The sequence below is a fragment of the Pinus tabuliformis genome, chromosome 5_2 (assembly GCF_031772625.1).
Source record: "Pinus tabuliformis cultivar Carrire ecotype Pingquan chromosome 5_2, CPIR1, whole genome shotgun sequence".
NCBI lineage: Eukaryota > Viridiplantae > Streptophyta > Pinopsida > Pinales > Pinaceae > Pinus > Pinus tabuliformis.
This window is the reverse complement of record NC_142306.1, coordinates 1,089,698,904-1,089,715,850: the sequence shown is the minus strand read 5'-3', so window position 1 is coordinate 1,089,715,850 and position 16,947 is coordinate 1,089,698,904.

Here is a 16,947-nt window from a genome sequence, read left to right as displayed (position 1 = left end):
TATGCGGAATCGCTGGCTACCAAGGGGCGTAAGTGATTGCATCGTTTGTTAACCGATTTAAATCAGGTAACTCTAAAGTCGCCACGAAGGGTAACTGTTGATTCAGGTTAGGTGAAGCATACCTAGGATAAGATGGGATTGCCTGAGCAGTTGGTCTTTGCATACCAGCATAATGCATTTGATGCTGGTAAATTTGGTAAGGTTGGTGGGCATGACCATTGTAGAATGGTTGATTTTGACCTTTTTTGAATATACAGTTGCCCACTATTTGCAAAGATTTGTTGCTCAGAATCTTGGTATACTTGTTGGAACTGTGGTTGCTGGTATTGCACTAGCCATGGTTGGGAAATCCTTTACCTCACGATGGGGACAATGTAAGGGTATACTACCCCCCATACGATGGTAATCCGGTACTTAAGGGAATGGTTTGCCCTTGACGACCGAACTTCCCAAATTGACCTCCAAATGGATCAATTTGTTGAGACTCAACATAAGAGTTTCCGGATATTATTCCAGATGAACAAACAGGAACGGACCATACCGTCAAAATAGCCCCTGAGTGGGATCCTTCTAGCGATTGAGAGCTAGTTGGGACAGATGGTATACCAGCGAACATTGTTGGAGTGATAGCAGGAAGTTCTGTCGTCGCTGTGTCAGACGACACAGTCCTAGATGTTGATGGTTGTTCAGACATTTCTAGTCTATCCAAAAGATTACCTAGCGATTCTACAGGAGCTTCCGCTGACAGTAGACTAATTTTTTATGAAGAAGGATATAGAGTGATCCCGACTCCAAATTGCGATGGAGTACTAGATGAAGGATCCTCCACAATATCTTCTATAGCAATCAGACCAGGTGGAAGGGGTAAACTGTCAGGTCCGTAGAATATCCCTGCCTTTACAGAATAAGTTCAGCAGCCACCGAAGGACAGTAGTACTGATCCTAGTCTGAGGGTAAACACTTGTATCACTGAACCAGTTCCATCTATAACAGGTTCACCCTTTTATGGTTGCCATTTTGTTACAGGGAAAAGTGTCTACACAGAACTCCTTATCCCACTAAGGTGTGGTAGCTACCTTAGAAAAAACAAAGTAAAGCTACTTTCATTTTTCCTTTATGAAATATAGACGAGAGAAGAACAAAGAAGACCAACCTCTGTCTTGCACTTATCTCCTAGTTCGATTCCCCTCTCTCTTGATAGTCCTTCGCTACTTGCTCCCTTGTACGCCCAGCTTCACAGAGTACCTGTAGGATCAAAGTAGCATAACACTATACAAGAACATGGATCTATAATCATAAACAATCTAGGATCAGATGTAAATTGACCATACAAATGCATAAAACATAAATGACACAAGAGTAAGGAGGAAAACTTGAATAACTTTTATTGATAATCAAGAAAGAGCCAAGGGAGTTACAACCAGTTGTTCTGACCCAGCATCATCCTCTCAGCAAGTAAGCCCTTCTTCACCTCATACAAAGCTTAGATCACCCAACACTATGATGTTGTCTCAAGAAACCAACAGCAATTCCTTACAAGATGCAAAATTCCAGCCTCTGGATCTCCGGGATGAGGGATCCATATATAGATATCTGTAAGGGAGATGAGTCAGCTTGTGATTTGATTAGTGTCTTCCCTCTGATAGTTCTTGCTTCCACTTAGAGATTGATGATCTCTTACTCATCCTTGGTCGAATTTAGAGAGGCAAGTGTCACAGGAGAAGTTTCTGGAAGATTCCATGCCTCTCCACCTCGCGGATTGACACTGCCATTTGTCACTTCTCACCCATCGCACCCCATAGAAGGGCTTTTTGAAATGCAACGCACCCTCAGAGTGTACTTAGGTGAGATGCAATGCACTTTGCCTATGGAGCAACTGAAATGATCCTGTTTTAACCAATTCTGAGTAGTTTTTCATGGAGAACTTATGGGAGAAGCTGTAATCAGTTGACCTTGTTCCTTTAGGGGTTAGAACAACACTTTTAGGGACTTAGGAGCCCTTGGTTTATGGAAATTTTATGCTTGGGGTTGCAGTGCCCAAAAATGTCTATAAGAGTCCTGCACTATCGGACCGACAAATGAGGTGATGAACCAGTCGGTCAGAAGCTGGTTGGGAATTCAAAACTTAATCAAACGATGACGCCGTCTCCATTCATGGATATGATCAGAGATATGCGTAGACATTTTTTGTTTTAAGGGTGTCAGGAGATGTGCGCCTGTCTCATATCGAATTGGAAACTAAAAATGAGTTAAATATGCCATAGCCAACGAGTTAAAGTCCTGAAAAGATCCGCGAGCTAACTCAATATACCATTTAGCAGCAAAGCCAGTGAGGGTCCGTTGAAAAAGGTAGAGCCGGATTGAATCATCAAGCCACGAATTTGACGAACACCATAGATGATAAGTCATGACGTGGGCTTGGGGATCTTCTCCAGCTTTACCGTCAAACTTGGGACAATCACCGAGAATCTTAGTTGGAACTGGTGGCCAATACGGATTATGAAGAATAGGATCATTGGTCAGTTTGGACACATCTGGTAATTCCAACGTTGATAAAAAGGGTAATTGAGGGTTAAAGGACATTTGAGGCCGTGGGTAGGAGGTAGCACCAGAGTTCTAGCCAGCTACTTGTTGCCCCTATTGATTTTGTCTAGACGGATTTGTCCTAGAAGGGTTCTGTCTGTAGGGATTTTGTGCATAGGGGTTATAGCTGTAACTGGACAGCTGACCCTGGATCAGCCCCCCAGCATTTCATTGATTACCAACTTGGCCCGCAAGAGAAACATACGGTTGCTGGTAATTCTAGTAAGGACTCACCTACAGTTTTTGATCATTTTGGTACGGGGAAAATTGGGTTTGCCCTTGGGATTACTGGAAACCATAAGGCGGCTTGGCTCCAAACTGAGCCTAGGAGCTAGGCTGCATTTGATAAGCAGGTTGAGGTTGGGATCCAACTTGCATTTGAGGACCGGATTGGGTCTAGAGCCCAGACTGGGGCTGAAAACCAGGTGGAGCTTGAGAAGCAACAATCGTTTGAGTGCCCGGTTGAGCAAGCCCAGATGGATTTCCTTGAGAGAACTGAGGCTGAGTCATCTAGCTAGAAGGTTGACCTAGTTGAGATTGAGGTTGGCCCATTTTCCCAGAAGGTTGAGTTTGATGGGTATTGGGTTGTCCTTGCACAACTAAGGGTTGTCCTGATTGGCCAGATGCCTGAGCAGACTCGCTAGTTGGTTGGCCTAGTTGGATTTGAGGCTGACCAATTTGTCTAAACGGTTGACTAGACTAGATAGTGGGTTGGTGGTGAGCTCCAGTATTGTAGCAATAATGCTACAACTCCTGGGGCTTCCTGTCTCTTAATTTTATCAACCCGGTAGTTCGTACAAACTTGGAAGCGACGGTGCTGTATGCACAAGTACTAGCCCTTGTCGCAGCTGTCACTTGGTCAGCTGGCACAAGTCTGCTAGGGCTTAAGCCAACTTCTATAGGCTCACAGAAGAAGCTTTATCAATGATGGACGAAAGCTAACTCAAAGGAAGGCTACTCTACTTGACAAACTGAATCAAAAGCAATTTAAAGCATGTGAATCTATGAAACCCTAATTTAACTAGTCTATCCTCTATAATGCAAAGAATGTGGATGCAACTCTTATGAATGCTGTCATTACCTCTAACAAGTGTAAATGCATGGGTCTAAGCTACTTGCATCATGAGAAATGTGTTTTTGTGTTTTTCCTTTAGGTGTGTGGAATGAGTGTGAACTTGGCCTAATTAGGGTTTGATTGTGCAGGTGGGATGTAGAAGGAAGGAAAGTGTGGGACAGGTTGGGGAGGCTAGGAAAGGTCCCTAGGGATCCTTAGCACCCATCCACAGAGGTCCCTCACATTCAGAAGCTCGGCAACGAAGTGAGTGGCCTCCTACAGGGAGGCTGCAGGGGATCCTACAGGATACTCTGTTTTCTACAGGATGGCTGTGCACATCTACAGGATGATTGGCCGTGGAGGTTTTTAGGAGTTGATGGAGTGTTGGAGTGGTGTGGGAGGCTAAGGGAGATGGAGATGGACCTGATGATGTCTCAGGGAATGGAAAGTCAGACGGAGGAAGGGTGCATGCAATGGGTTGATGTTTTGGAAAGGTGGAATCAACGAGAGTGAAGGAGATGGAGCTGTACGTGAAATGAGAGAGTTGGAGGGCAAGTGAGTGAGATAGAAGGTGAATAGAACTTGCAGGTGGATGGAGAAAACGACGAAGGAAGTGGCTTGAGAAAGAGCAGTGTAAATGAAACAAATGACCTGTGCATCAAAACAAGAAATTCATTAACCTATTATGCCATGAAACCTATAAATCCGAAATGGAAAACAAGAAATGAAACTAATGCGTGAGAGTGCAGTATGGATCAATGTCGAGAATGTATGAATGGATCTTCAATACAAACGTTCATGTGGCAGCTTGCGTGGAGATGAAACGACTGCTGTTCTTTTTGGTGGCTGATCATGGTCTACACCCCAATCCCAAACAGTGAGATGGCAGTGAACCTTTACAACCTGTTTTTGTTGGAGCTCCAAGAGATTTATTCTACCAACCTATCAAACTTGAATACTGAAAGCAAAGCATCATACCAGTCCTATCTATGCTAATGAAAACAATTAAACTAACAAGCTGGAAATCTGAATTGCATAGGAAACTAAACAAACTCAAGTGCTGGAACTAATGGTAAATGCATTACAACACTGAGGAGGTCTATGGCTCTCAGGTTGGGCCCTAACCTGAGAGCTATAGCTCCTTGAGAAAACTCAGAACTAACTCAAAAGTGGCCTTCTTTATTCATAATCTGATAACATGCCAAATTGGCTTACAAAAGAGAACGAAACTTGAGCTGTGCTCCAAAATTACAATAGTAATACGAGAGTTTCAACAACCTAACCAAGGCTAAGGCCTCTATACTTATGCAAAACGATGCTCCAACAAGTATCCATGATTCTAGGAGCTCGGCTGTTCAATCTATAGTTTAACTGCTGATCCTGTAGGATGATCATAAATGCTGTTTCCTGTAGAGCAGTTTTGAACTGCTGTTCCTGTAGAACAGCTGGCCGTGTATTAAGCTCGGAGGGAGGATGGAGTGGGGCTCGGAGTTCTTGGTGAGGATCACGAGGAATGTCCCCCAAGACCGTGGACAACCTCTCCTTACGTCAACAATGCCAACTCGTTGTCTCCTTGCCACCTTTTCGTTGTCTTTTTCTCCCTTTTAATGCCAAAACCTGGAATCACAATGCATTAGCTACGTAGATAAAGTGCCTATCCTTTCTCCTACAAACAACATGAATAAACTAAGAAGTGTATGCATAAACAATAAAAATGAATGGTTTGAGCAAGCAAAATAGGCCAAAAATGAGCCCAAATTGTACCAAAATTGGGGCTCATCATCACCCCCCAGCTGAACCATTTGCTCATCCTTGAGCAACCTTGCCCCTGCTCCTCATCCTTGGCCGAGGACTTGGGACCGGAACAGGCTGTTTCTTTTCTGCTTTTGATGGCCCTGCCTTTTCTGCCCCTGATGGTGATGAGGGTGATGCTTCCTTCCCTTTTTCTATTTCTTTGAGTCGGGCTTCAGAAGGCGACTGACCTATCTTCCGTGTCCAGGAAGTTATTTTTGGGCTCCCCTTTTCGGGGGTAGCTGATGGTTTAGAGGGGGTTCTTGCACTGGGTGAAGTAGGTACATCCCCTGAAGTGGTATGGCCGCTGGGTGAAGGCTGTGGCTTGCTCGGGGACATCCTCTTGCTTCTCCTGGCTTCAGGTGGCAGAGGGGTCTCCCTCTCCCTTTTCTCTTTCGGTTTTGGAGGTGTGCTGAGGGCAGCCAGTGCCGCTGCTGCCTCCTTATCGAGGATGTCAGCCTTCTCTTTCTTGTGTTTTGCTCCCTCGGAGCTCCTTGTAGAGGGTCCCTCCTTTTTTGATTTCAGGCTTCCTGTGGAAGACCCTGCTTTGCCCGCTTCCGGGCCTCCTGTAGAAGATTCTTTCTTTGTCTTCGGGCTCTCTACAGGAGGCTGTTTCGCAATGACCTTTGGGCCTCTTGTAGAAACCCCTCTTTCCAGCCTTGTGATTCTTGTAGGAGCCCCTGTCTCTGTCTTCGGGCTTCCTGTAGAAGCCTTTGTCTCCGTCTTTGGGCCTCCTGTAGAAGCCTGTTTTCCAACAATTTTCGGGCTTCCTGTAGAAGCCTTGGTCGTTGCTCTTGGGCTTCCTGTAGAAGCCTGCTCCTTACTGATCTTCGGGCTTCCTGTAGAAACCTTTGTCTTTGTTTTCGGGTTTCCTGTAGAAGCCCGAGTTTGCGTTTTCGGGCTTCCTGTAGAAGCCTGTGATTGCGTTCCTGCAGATGCAACTCTCACCACCTTCCCTTGCCTTGTTTCGTGGCTTTTGCGTTTGGCTTTGACCGCAGAAGCTGACAAGGTGCTTGGGCTGGCAGGGGCCACCTCAGCTTTGACTGCCCTGCTTTTCAACCTCTGTTCCCTTGCTGATAGGATGGGGGTGTCCTCTTTGACTTTGTCATCTTTTCCCTCTTCCTTCTTCTTTCGTTCCTTTTTCTGTGCTGGAGCCGGAACTTTTTGGCTTTTTCCTTTCTTACTCCCGGCTGCTGGCTCTTCTTCTTCTCCGTTAAAGGATTCCGCTTCTTCAAGCAACATTTTTATGTTCCCCATTCTGGATAAGTTCCTAAATGATTCCCAAGCGAGGGGGACTTTATATGAGCGGAGAGCATCCTCCACGAGGAGCTTGACTAGCCCATGGTGGGCTATCTGGTCCGGAATTCCGTCCTTGAGCTTGGTGGAACACTCCATTAAGGACTGTAGTAGAAAGTAAGGAATGCTCAACCTCTGTGCTGCAGGGAGGTCAATCTGGTGTCTTAGTTCGTTAAGCAGCCTGAAGTGATACGCATATACAATGCTATATCGACCCTCACAGGTGATATATTTCATAATTTGTAGACTGAATTCGTTCCATGGCGGCAACAGGCTTGCCCTTTTTACTCCATTTTTGTCTTCGGTGAATGACTCTTCCGGTGGGAAGAACTCCTTCTTTGCTTGCTGGCTCATCTTCCGCTCTTCTTTGTCCCACGGCAGACCCATGGGCAGCTCTGTAATCCGACTGATATGCTCTGGGGTGAGTTCGAGGCTGAGACCTCTGAAGGTTACCGTGGCCAATGTCTGTGATTTAGGCTGCAGAGCCTGCAAAAATTCCTCGGCTACTTCATCATCGTAGCCCTGTAGTTTATCACAGAAAGGCATCCATTGCGCTCTAGTGAAGAGCTCAACCACTGCCGGGTTTCTCCTTAATGCATTTGAATTAGTGGGCTCTCGCCTGATAAACCCGCCAGGCATGATGAACACAGTGGTTTATACCAGAGGTGGTGGATACACATGAAATTCGGTCTTAAAGACAGAACATGCAATGAATTTTCAGACCACAGTTGATTATACAGCTATCCTGTAGGAGCAATAGTATAGGCACGGCAATCCAATTTTTTTATGACCACACTGTGAATAATGGCCTTGCCACCTTTAAAAACAATTGCGGAAGGAGTTGCAGGGTTACCTCTTTTCTGCCACCTTTTTTTTACGTGAAGACTTCACCTTCCTGTAGAAACTGCTTCCTGTAGGACGGCGTTCCTGTAGAAACTGTTCCTGTAGGAGCAGTGCGCAGGCTTCGGGAAGAGCTTTAGTTGGCTGGCGGTCGAGAGGTGCTTTACCAGCGTTCAGGTAGCCGAGAGCTCGGCGTATCAACATGCAGAGGTAAGCAGAGGATCTACTCGAGTTTTGAAGTGAGGTTGATGGAGATACACGCTTAATCGAGCCGATTAGATTTTGAATCGGCGCAGCTCGTGGCGCGGGGGTGAGCTGTCCCCGCCGGACCGTTGGGTGATGTCACCCATCATCCGCCTGCACATTCGTTTGTTGCCGCATTCATTCCCACAGATCTGCCGCCGCCCTTTTCGGTTAAACTTCACTTCTCGGTTGACGGGACTGATCTTCACGTGATTGCTGCGTGTTTCTTTCGTCGTGGCTGCCACCTCGTCCTCTGACTATCCCTTTACTAACCGACGTGGCCAATCACTGGCCTTTAGGCCGCTCAACCATTCACCTTTATGCCATGCAAAATAAATCGAAGTAATAATCATGCAGTTTGATGGAGAGAAGGATTAGAACACTTACCTGCGCGCGGCTGCACATGATTTCCAGTTTTTTGAGCGATGGATCTACCTGCCGCATGTGGCTGCACATTCCTGTAGGCTCGTGGTTACAGGATGTTGGCGATGGAGTGGATGGTTCTGCGTTCATGCGCCCGTGTTTGATCTCAGATGGCGGTGCTGTGAACGGTCTTCACTTGAGCAGGTTGAACTGTTACAGGATCCCCGCGAGGGGTCTTGTCACCGTTCTTTCTCCTCGGGTGTATGCTGCATGCTGGCGGTTCTGGCTTCTCGATCACGATCCCAGCGCTTCTGATGTATCAACGTGGATGTGGTATGGTTCTCGGTGCCTAGTTTTTCTTTGACAGATGCTTTCTCACGAGAACTGATTACTTTGTTTTGCTGCTGCAGGGATCTTGGTTGCATGGCGACGAGGATGGTGGAGGACGATAATGGCAATGTTCAGGGGTGCCATCATTGGCATGCATGCATTCAATCCACTCCTCAGTCGCTAGATCTTCATTTGAAACACATTTCGGCCATCGTAACCTTCTACAGGAAGTTTCCTGTAGAACACAGAGCTTCCTGTAGAAAATTGGCACTTTCCTGTAGAAGATCCGCGTCTTCCTGTAGGAAGACTGTCTGTTCCTGTAGAAAAACTGTATCCTCCTGTAGAAGATCCAAAGCATGATAATAATTGCACATACCTTAAAAAACATTGCTGTTCTTGGAGGAGGTGTTGATGACATCCTTTGCTAGCATGATGAAGGCCCCTGGCTTGGAGTGGAGAGGCTTCTTCTCCTCCATAGAACATCTGCATGCAAACCTTTTATGGTGCTGATTGCTTTTTCCTTTTTTCTTTCTTTTTTCTTTTTTTTTTTTAGAAAGACAATAGGAGCGCCTCAATGAGGTTTTCACCCCTACTGCCTGCCTTGGGCGCCTCAGAGAGGTTTTCACCCAAGGATCTTTATTTTTCTCTCTTTTCTTTTTCGAAAGACAATAGGAGCGCCTCAATGAGGTTTTCACCCCTACTGCCTGCCTTGGGCGCCTCAGAGAGGTTTTCACCCAAGGATCTTTTTTTTTCTCTTTTTTTTTTTTTTTTTTTTTTTTTTTTTTTTTTTTTTTTGTGTTTTAGATCCTTCAGGGTATGCCCAAAGTGGAGGCAGAACCCTTCTCTATGACCAAAACAGATTTCTCCATAGTGCTGATAAACTCTTGTCTTGAGAGAGGTCTTCTATAGATCTTCAATCGGTGCCCATTGACAAGCATGGGAATGGATTCCTCATCAATGGTTCGAATGAGGACAGATCCATTGTCATGGCACTGTTCCACCACATATGGTCCTAGCCATCTGGTTCTCAACTTCCCCTTGAAATCTTTGAATCTGGAATCATACAACAAAGCCCAATCTCCCGGCTGAAATTGCTTGTCATGGAGATGTTGGTCATGCCACACCTTCCTCTGAAGTTGAACCACTTCTGAGTGAAGGAGGGCCTGCATGCGGTGTTCATCCAGTCCATTCAGCTGCAATAACCTTTCTTGCTGTGCATGGCTGAGATCTAGGTCCAGCTGAGCTGCCAACCTCAATGTGTTATACTCAAACTCAATGGACAGCAAAGCTTTCTTCCCATAGACCAGCTCATAAGGTGTGAAACCGGTGGTGGTCTTCCAAGTGGTGTTGTAAGCCCATGTGGCTTCAACTAGGCGATCTGCCCAGTCTTTTCTGCTGCTGTTTACCACTTTGGTCAAGATCCCTTCTAGAGCTCTATTGGTGACTTCCACCTGCCCATTTGCTTGAGGATGATAGGGGGTGGAAGTCCTATGCTTGATCTTGTGATGAGCTAATAGATCTTCAACCAAGTTGGAGGTGAACTGGCTCCCTTGATCGGTCACCAGCTCTCTTGGGTAGCCAAACTTGTAGAAGATGTTCTCTCTTAAGAACTCGACCACCTTTTCTTCAGTTGCTGCTTTGATTGCTTTAGTCTCTGCCCACTTTGTCAAGTAGTCAGTACACACTATGATGTAGGATCTCTGCCTCGAAGAGGGATTGATTGGGCCCACAAAGTCCATGCCCCACTTCTCAAATGGCTCGAGAGTCACTTGAGGTTGGAGAGGCATCTCATCCCTTTGGGTCGGTTTCCCCATTCTTTGGCATTGGTCACACTGGCTAACATATCTCCTGACATCTTGATGAAGTGTGGGCCAATAGTAGCCTGCCTGCAGGATCTTGAAGGCAGTTCTCTTTGCTGCAAAATGTCCTCCACAAGGCCCATCATGACAGGTGAGGAGAATGTCAAAGACTTCCTCCTCCCTTACACAACGCCTTAAGATCTGATCGGGGCCAAGCTTGAACAGGTTGCCCCCAATCCATGTAAATGAGGCACTCTTTCTGATGATTTTGCTCTTCTCTTTTGAAGAGAGGTGCGGAGGAAACTGAGCTGAAACAAGGTAGTTTGCTATATCATCAAACCATGGAGAGAGTATTGAGATAGCAAACAGATGCTCATCAGGCATCTGGTCATCCACCGTCCCATCTTCATCTGCAGACAAATCCAATCTAGACAAGAAGTCAGCAACAACATTTTCTTTTCCTGGTTTATCAACAATGGTTAGATCAAACTGCTGCAATAAAAGTAACCATCTAATAATACGAGCATTCACATCTGGTTTATTCATCAAGTATCTAATAGCAGCATGGTCAGTATGTACAAAAGTCTGGTAACCAGTAATGTAATGTCGGAACTTGTTCAGTGCATGAACCACAGCTAAGAATTCCTTCTCGGTTACAGTGTAATTCAACTCTGCTTTGGACAAGTTTTTGCTAACGAAGTAAATGGCATATGGAAGTTTTTGCTCAACTTGTCCTAAGGCTGCACCTATGGCTTTGTTCGAGGCATCAGTGTGGATGTGGAAAGGTAGGGCCCAGTTTGGACCTCTTAGGATTGGAGCTGACACTAACTTGTCTTTTAATTCATTCAAACTCTTCTGACAATCGTCAGTCCAATTAAACTCCACATCTTTTGCCAACAAACCAAACAATGGTGAGGCTAACTTGCTGAAGTCTTTAATGAACCTCCGGTAGTATCCTGCTAATCCCAAGAAACTCCGGACATCCCTTACTTTTTGAGGAGGTGGAACCCTCTTGATGAGAGCAATTTTGTTAGGATCCACCTGCAATCCTTGGGAAGAAATGGTATGGCCTAACACTGTCCCTTCAGTCATTAGGAATTCACATTTCTCAGGGCTAAGGGACAAGTTCATCTCGATGCACTTGGTTAGGACCTTTCCCAAGTTGGACAATGCTTCCTGGAAGTTGGCCCCATAAGGGGTAAAGTCATCCATGTAGATTTCCACTGCATCATGGACCAACTCCGAGAAGATGCTCAAGACAGCTCTCTGAAAAGTAGCAGGAGCATTGCATAGCCCAAAGGGAAGGACTCGGTAGGCAAAGGTACCCCAAGGACAAGTGAAGGTGGTCTTATCTTGGTCTTCCGGGCTGATTTGGATTTGATTGTACCCGCTGAACCCATCCAGGAAAGAGAAGAACTTCTTTCCTGCCAGTCCATCCAACACTTGATCTATGAAAGGTAGAGGGAAATGGTCCTTCTTGGTAGCTTTGTTCAGCTCCCGGTAATCTACACAGATCCTCCACTTCCCATTCTTCTTGGGAACCAACACTAGAGGGGACACCCATTCACTATCTGAGATGGGGTAAATGAATCCGGCATCCAACAGTTTTTGCAATTCTTCCTTGACAATGTCCTTAAGGGCTGGATTCATTCTCCTCTGGGGTTGCCTAACTGGTTTACAATCCTCTTTGATGTATATATGATGGGTACAGACCGAGGGGTGGACTCCTTTCATCTCCTTATAGCTCCAAGCAAAAGCATCTAAGTGGCTGGCCAATAGGCTACACAACTCCTTCTCCTGGGAAGGAGATAGAGAGGAGCTGATCTTTAACGCTCTCTCAGGCCCGAACTCCACACTTTTGACTCTGGGAGTGACAGGGCTGGTTGTACAAAGGTCCACTAAGGTGCTAGCTTGGGCATCCTCCACCAACTTCTCTAAAGATAGTGCACTGGAAGGTGGATTCTGGATCAGGGTCTCAATTAGATCATCCTCGGTAGGAGAATTTCTTCTAGCGGTATCTAGGGTGCACAGAGGTGCAGAGTACACCTCGTCTTCCTCTCCGTCCTCCAACCAGAGTGGTAAATCATGCTCTAAAGAGGGTTGGGCAGGAGGGTATAGGACTAGCTGCTTGGACATGGGACCATTTTTGATGGTCATGTTTCCTGCCCGACAACTTATGTAAGCATCTACAGTAGCTAACCAAGGCCTTCCCAAGATGAGAGGATATCCAGTAGGCTTGGCCTTTGGTTGCAGGACCAGGAAATCTGCAGGGTATTCCCAAGAATCAATTGAGACCAAGACATCCTCCACAATCCCTTCGGGAGTCACGGTGGAGCGATCTGCTAACTGCAGTACTGTCGAGGTCTTTCTCAAGGAACCCTGGAGATTGAGTTTAAGCATGGTATCCCTGGTCATCACATTGATGGCTGCCCCCAGGTCAATCAAGGTGTGGGGGATAATGGTGCCATTGATGTGTACATCTACTACAGGACTTCCAGGATCTAGGTACTTTGGGCAGATGACTTGTCCTAGCATAAGGTTAGACAGTTGTCCTATGACATTGATAGTTGAGGCATCTTTCTTCTGTCTGCCTGGGTGTTTGAAACACTTCTCCTTAATCAGCTTGTTATATATTGGCACATCCTTGATGGCTTGGAGAAGTGGGATTTTTACACACGACTGTTTGAGCTCACCCAAAAGCTCATCTTCTTCTGGGTTCGGTTGTGTGGTGGCTGTTAGTCTCTCAGGAAAGGGTGGAGTAGGCTTTGGTTCACTCTCCTGATGGTTTTCCTCATCCTCTGGGGGAGGAGGTTGGCGATCTGGAAGAGTCTTTCCAGATCTAAGATTGATCTCCTGGATCTCCACAGCATAGGTAGGGCATGAGGTCTCCCCAGTATATACCTGCTGAGCTTGTCTATTGTTGGGGTTCGGGTTTGGTTGAGCAGGCATCTGAGGTTGCCTTGGAGGAGTAGGAGGTAAAGGCTGAGGTTGAACTGGTGGTGGAGGCAGAATGGCAGGAGGAGTGTTGTATTGGGGCCTCCACCCCGACTGAGGAGCACTCCATTGAGGCTGCGACTGGGTATGTGAGTGATATGGATGAGAAGTAGGTTGAGTAGGATACTGAGGTGGATAAGACCATGGAGGAGGCATGGACCAGGAAGGATGAGCAGGGGGACCCCAGGAAGGCATGGGAGTCAAGTGGTTGGGGTTGTAATAAGCTTGAGATGCCCCTTGCATCCCCTGCTGATAAGGTCTAGATCCTTGAGGCCTCCTTTGGTTGATGAAGTAGAGAGGTTCAGTGGGGGCTTCAGTTCCTTGGTACATGGCTTTAAACCCAGGCAAGGTTGGACACTGATTTGTTGGGTGGTCCTCCTCACAAACGAAACACACTTCAACCGAATGCAATGGACATTCGTTCTTAGGGTGTCTTCTGGTGCACCTAGGACAGAAGACAGCCAAGGCTCTCTCAGCTTCCTCTTTCTTTTGCTGGATCCTGAATGTGTCCAGCTGCATGGCAATGGTATGTCTCACCTCACTCTTAAGATCTTCTAATTGGTTTGTAAGCTCATGTTTGGAGAAAGGGACACCAGTGGAGAGGAGGTTTCCTCTACCTCGTTTTCTCGCTGCCCTGGAATGATTTCGAAACACAGTCTTGATGTCCTCATAAGGCAGTTGGTAAATGTCCCCCCCAGCTAACATGTGAAGGGTATCTAAGAGATCTTTAGGTACTCCTCGGAGCAGAACCAACTTAAGGGATTCAGGGTCAAGTGTGCACCTGGCCCGCTTGTAACTGAGTTGGAACCTTTCCTCATAGTCCTCTAAAGATTCATCGTTTCCCATGGTCATCCGAAAGATTTCCCCCTTTGTTTCCTTGGACCTACAATAATCCCGGTACTTGGTGTTGAAGGCTTGCTGCATCTGAGCCCATGTGGTGATACTATTCCCAGGAAAACCCATGAACCAGCGTAGTGCTGCATCCTTGAGAGTAGAAGGGAAAAGTTTTAGCTTTTGTTCATCCTCAGTATAGTCATAGGTCCTACAGAGGACAGCAAACTCAAATAGGAAGGTATCAGGATCCTCAGTGGTCATTCCATGGAAGTGAGGCAAAGCAGAGGGGCTAATGTTTTTCATTTTCATCTCACCATTGGTCTCTCAGATGGGGAAAGCTCCTTCTATCCTCTCATCCTCTCTATTGTCAGCCATAGCTTTAGGTGGAGTGGTCTCTAACTCTTCTTCTTCTATAGGATTTCGGTATGTCTTGGGATGTTCACCTATAGTTTCCTCTGAATCAATGTCACCACCGAAGAGTGAAGGGTGACTAAGTGATGTGGTGGGGGTGTTTGGTAGGAATTTGCCTGATCTATCTCGGTTCCTACGAGGCATGAAATGGAAAAGAATTCTCTTTTTTGATTGCTTTTGTTTTTCTCTGTGCACCTGCAAAAATGAAACAGATTGATTGCAAAATTGAAATTCTAATCTACACTTGCAGAATCGAAAGTCTAATCTATGAAAGCAGGAGATGCTAAGCTATGAAAGCAGGAAATGCTAAGCTATGAAAGCAGTAAATGCTAAGCTATGAAAGCAAGAAATACTAAGCTACTTTTGCAGAATGGAAATGAAATAAACTACTAAGCAGAAGTAAGAGTACGAAAGTAGAAGAAAAGCAACAATTACTAATACTCTGACGCTTCCCCAGCAACGGCGCCAAAAACATGGTGAGCTCCAGTATTGTAGCAATAATGCTACAACTCCTGGGGCTTCCTGTCTCTTAATTTTATCAACCCGGTAGTTCGTACAAACTTGGAAGCGACGGTGCTGTATGCACAAGTACTAGCCCTTGTCGCAGCTGTCACTTGGTCAGCTGGCACAAGTCCGCTAGGGCTTAAGCCAACTTCTATAGGCTCACAGAAGAAGCTTTATCAATGATGGACGAAAGCTAACTCAAAGGAAGGCTACTCTACTTGACAAATGAATCAAAAGCAATTTAAAGCATGTGAATCTATGAAACCCTAATTTAACTAGTCTATCCTCTATAATGCAAAGAATGTGGATGCAACTCTTATGAATGCTGTCATTACCTCTAACAAGTGTAAATGCATGGGTCTAAGCTACTTGCATCATGAGAAATGTGTTTTTGTGTTTTTCCTTTAGGTGTGTGGAATGAGTGTGAACTTGGCCTAATTAGGGTTTGATTGTGCAGGTGGGATGTAGAAGGAAGGAAAGTGTGGGACAGGTTGGGGAGGCTAGGAAAGGTCCCTAGGGATCCTTAGCACCCATCCACAGAGGTCCCTCACATTCAGAAGCTCGGCAACGAAGTGAGTGGCCTCCTACAGGGAGGCTGCAGGGGATCCTACAGGATACTCTGTTTTCTACAGGATGGCTGTGCACATCTACAGGATGATTGGCCGTGGAGGTTTTTAGGAGTTTATGGAGTGTTGGAGTGGTGTGGGAGGCTAAGGGAGATGGAGATGGACCTGATGATGTCTCAGGGAATGGAAAGTCAGACGGAGGAAGGGTGCATGCAATGGGTTGATGTTTTGGAAAGGTGGAATCAACGAGAGTGAAGGAGATGGAGCTGTACGTGAAATGAGAGAGTTGGAGGGCAAGTGAGTGAGATAGAAGGTGAATAGAACTTGCAGGTGGATGGAGAAAACGACGAAGGAAGTGGCTTGAGAAAGAGCAGAGTAAATGAAACAAATGACCTGTGCATCAAAACAAGAAATTCATTAACCTATTATGCCATGAAACCTATAAATCCGAAATGGAAAACAAGAAATGAAACTAATGCGTGAGAGTGCAGTATGGATCAATGTCGAGAATGTATGAATGGATCTTCAATACAAACGTTCATGTGGCAGCTTGCGTGGAGATGAAACGACTGCTGTTCTTTTTGGTGGCTGATCATGGTCGACACCCCAATCCCAAACAATGAGATGGCAGTGAACCTTTACAACCTGTTTTTGTTGGAGCTCCAAGAGATTTAATCTACCAACCTATCAAACTTGAATACTGAAAGCAAAGCATCATACCAGTCCTATCTATGCTAATGAAAACAATTAAACTAACAAGCTGGAAATCTGAATTGCATAGGAAACTAAACAAACTCAAGTGCTGGAACTAATGGTAAATGCATTACAACACTGAGGAGGTCTATGGCTCTCAGGTTGGGCCCTAACCTGAGAGCTATAGCTCCTTGAGAAAACTCAGAACTAACTCAAAAGTGGCCTTCTTTATTCATAATCTGATAACATGCCAAATTGGCTTACAAAAGAGAACGAAACTTGAGCTGTGCTCCAAAATTACAATAGTAATACGAGAGTTTCAACAACCTAACCAAGGCTAAGGCCTCTATACTTATGCAAAACGATGCTCCAACAAGTATCCATGATTCTAGGAGCTTGGCTGTTCAATCTATAGTTTAACTGCTGATCCTGTAGGATGATCATAAATGTTGTTTCCTGTAGAGCAGTTTTGAACTGTTGTTCCTGTAGAACAGCTGGCCGTGTATTAAGCTCGGAGGGAGGATGGAGTGGGGCTCGGAGTTCTTGGTGAGGATCACGAGGAATGTCCCCCAAGACTGTGGACAACCTCTCCTTACGTCAGCAATGCCAACTCGTTGTCTCCTTGCCACCTTTTCGTTGTCTTTTT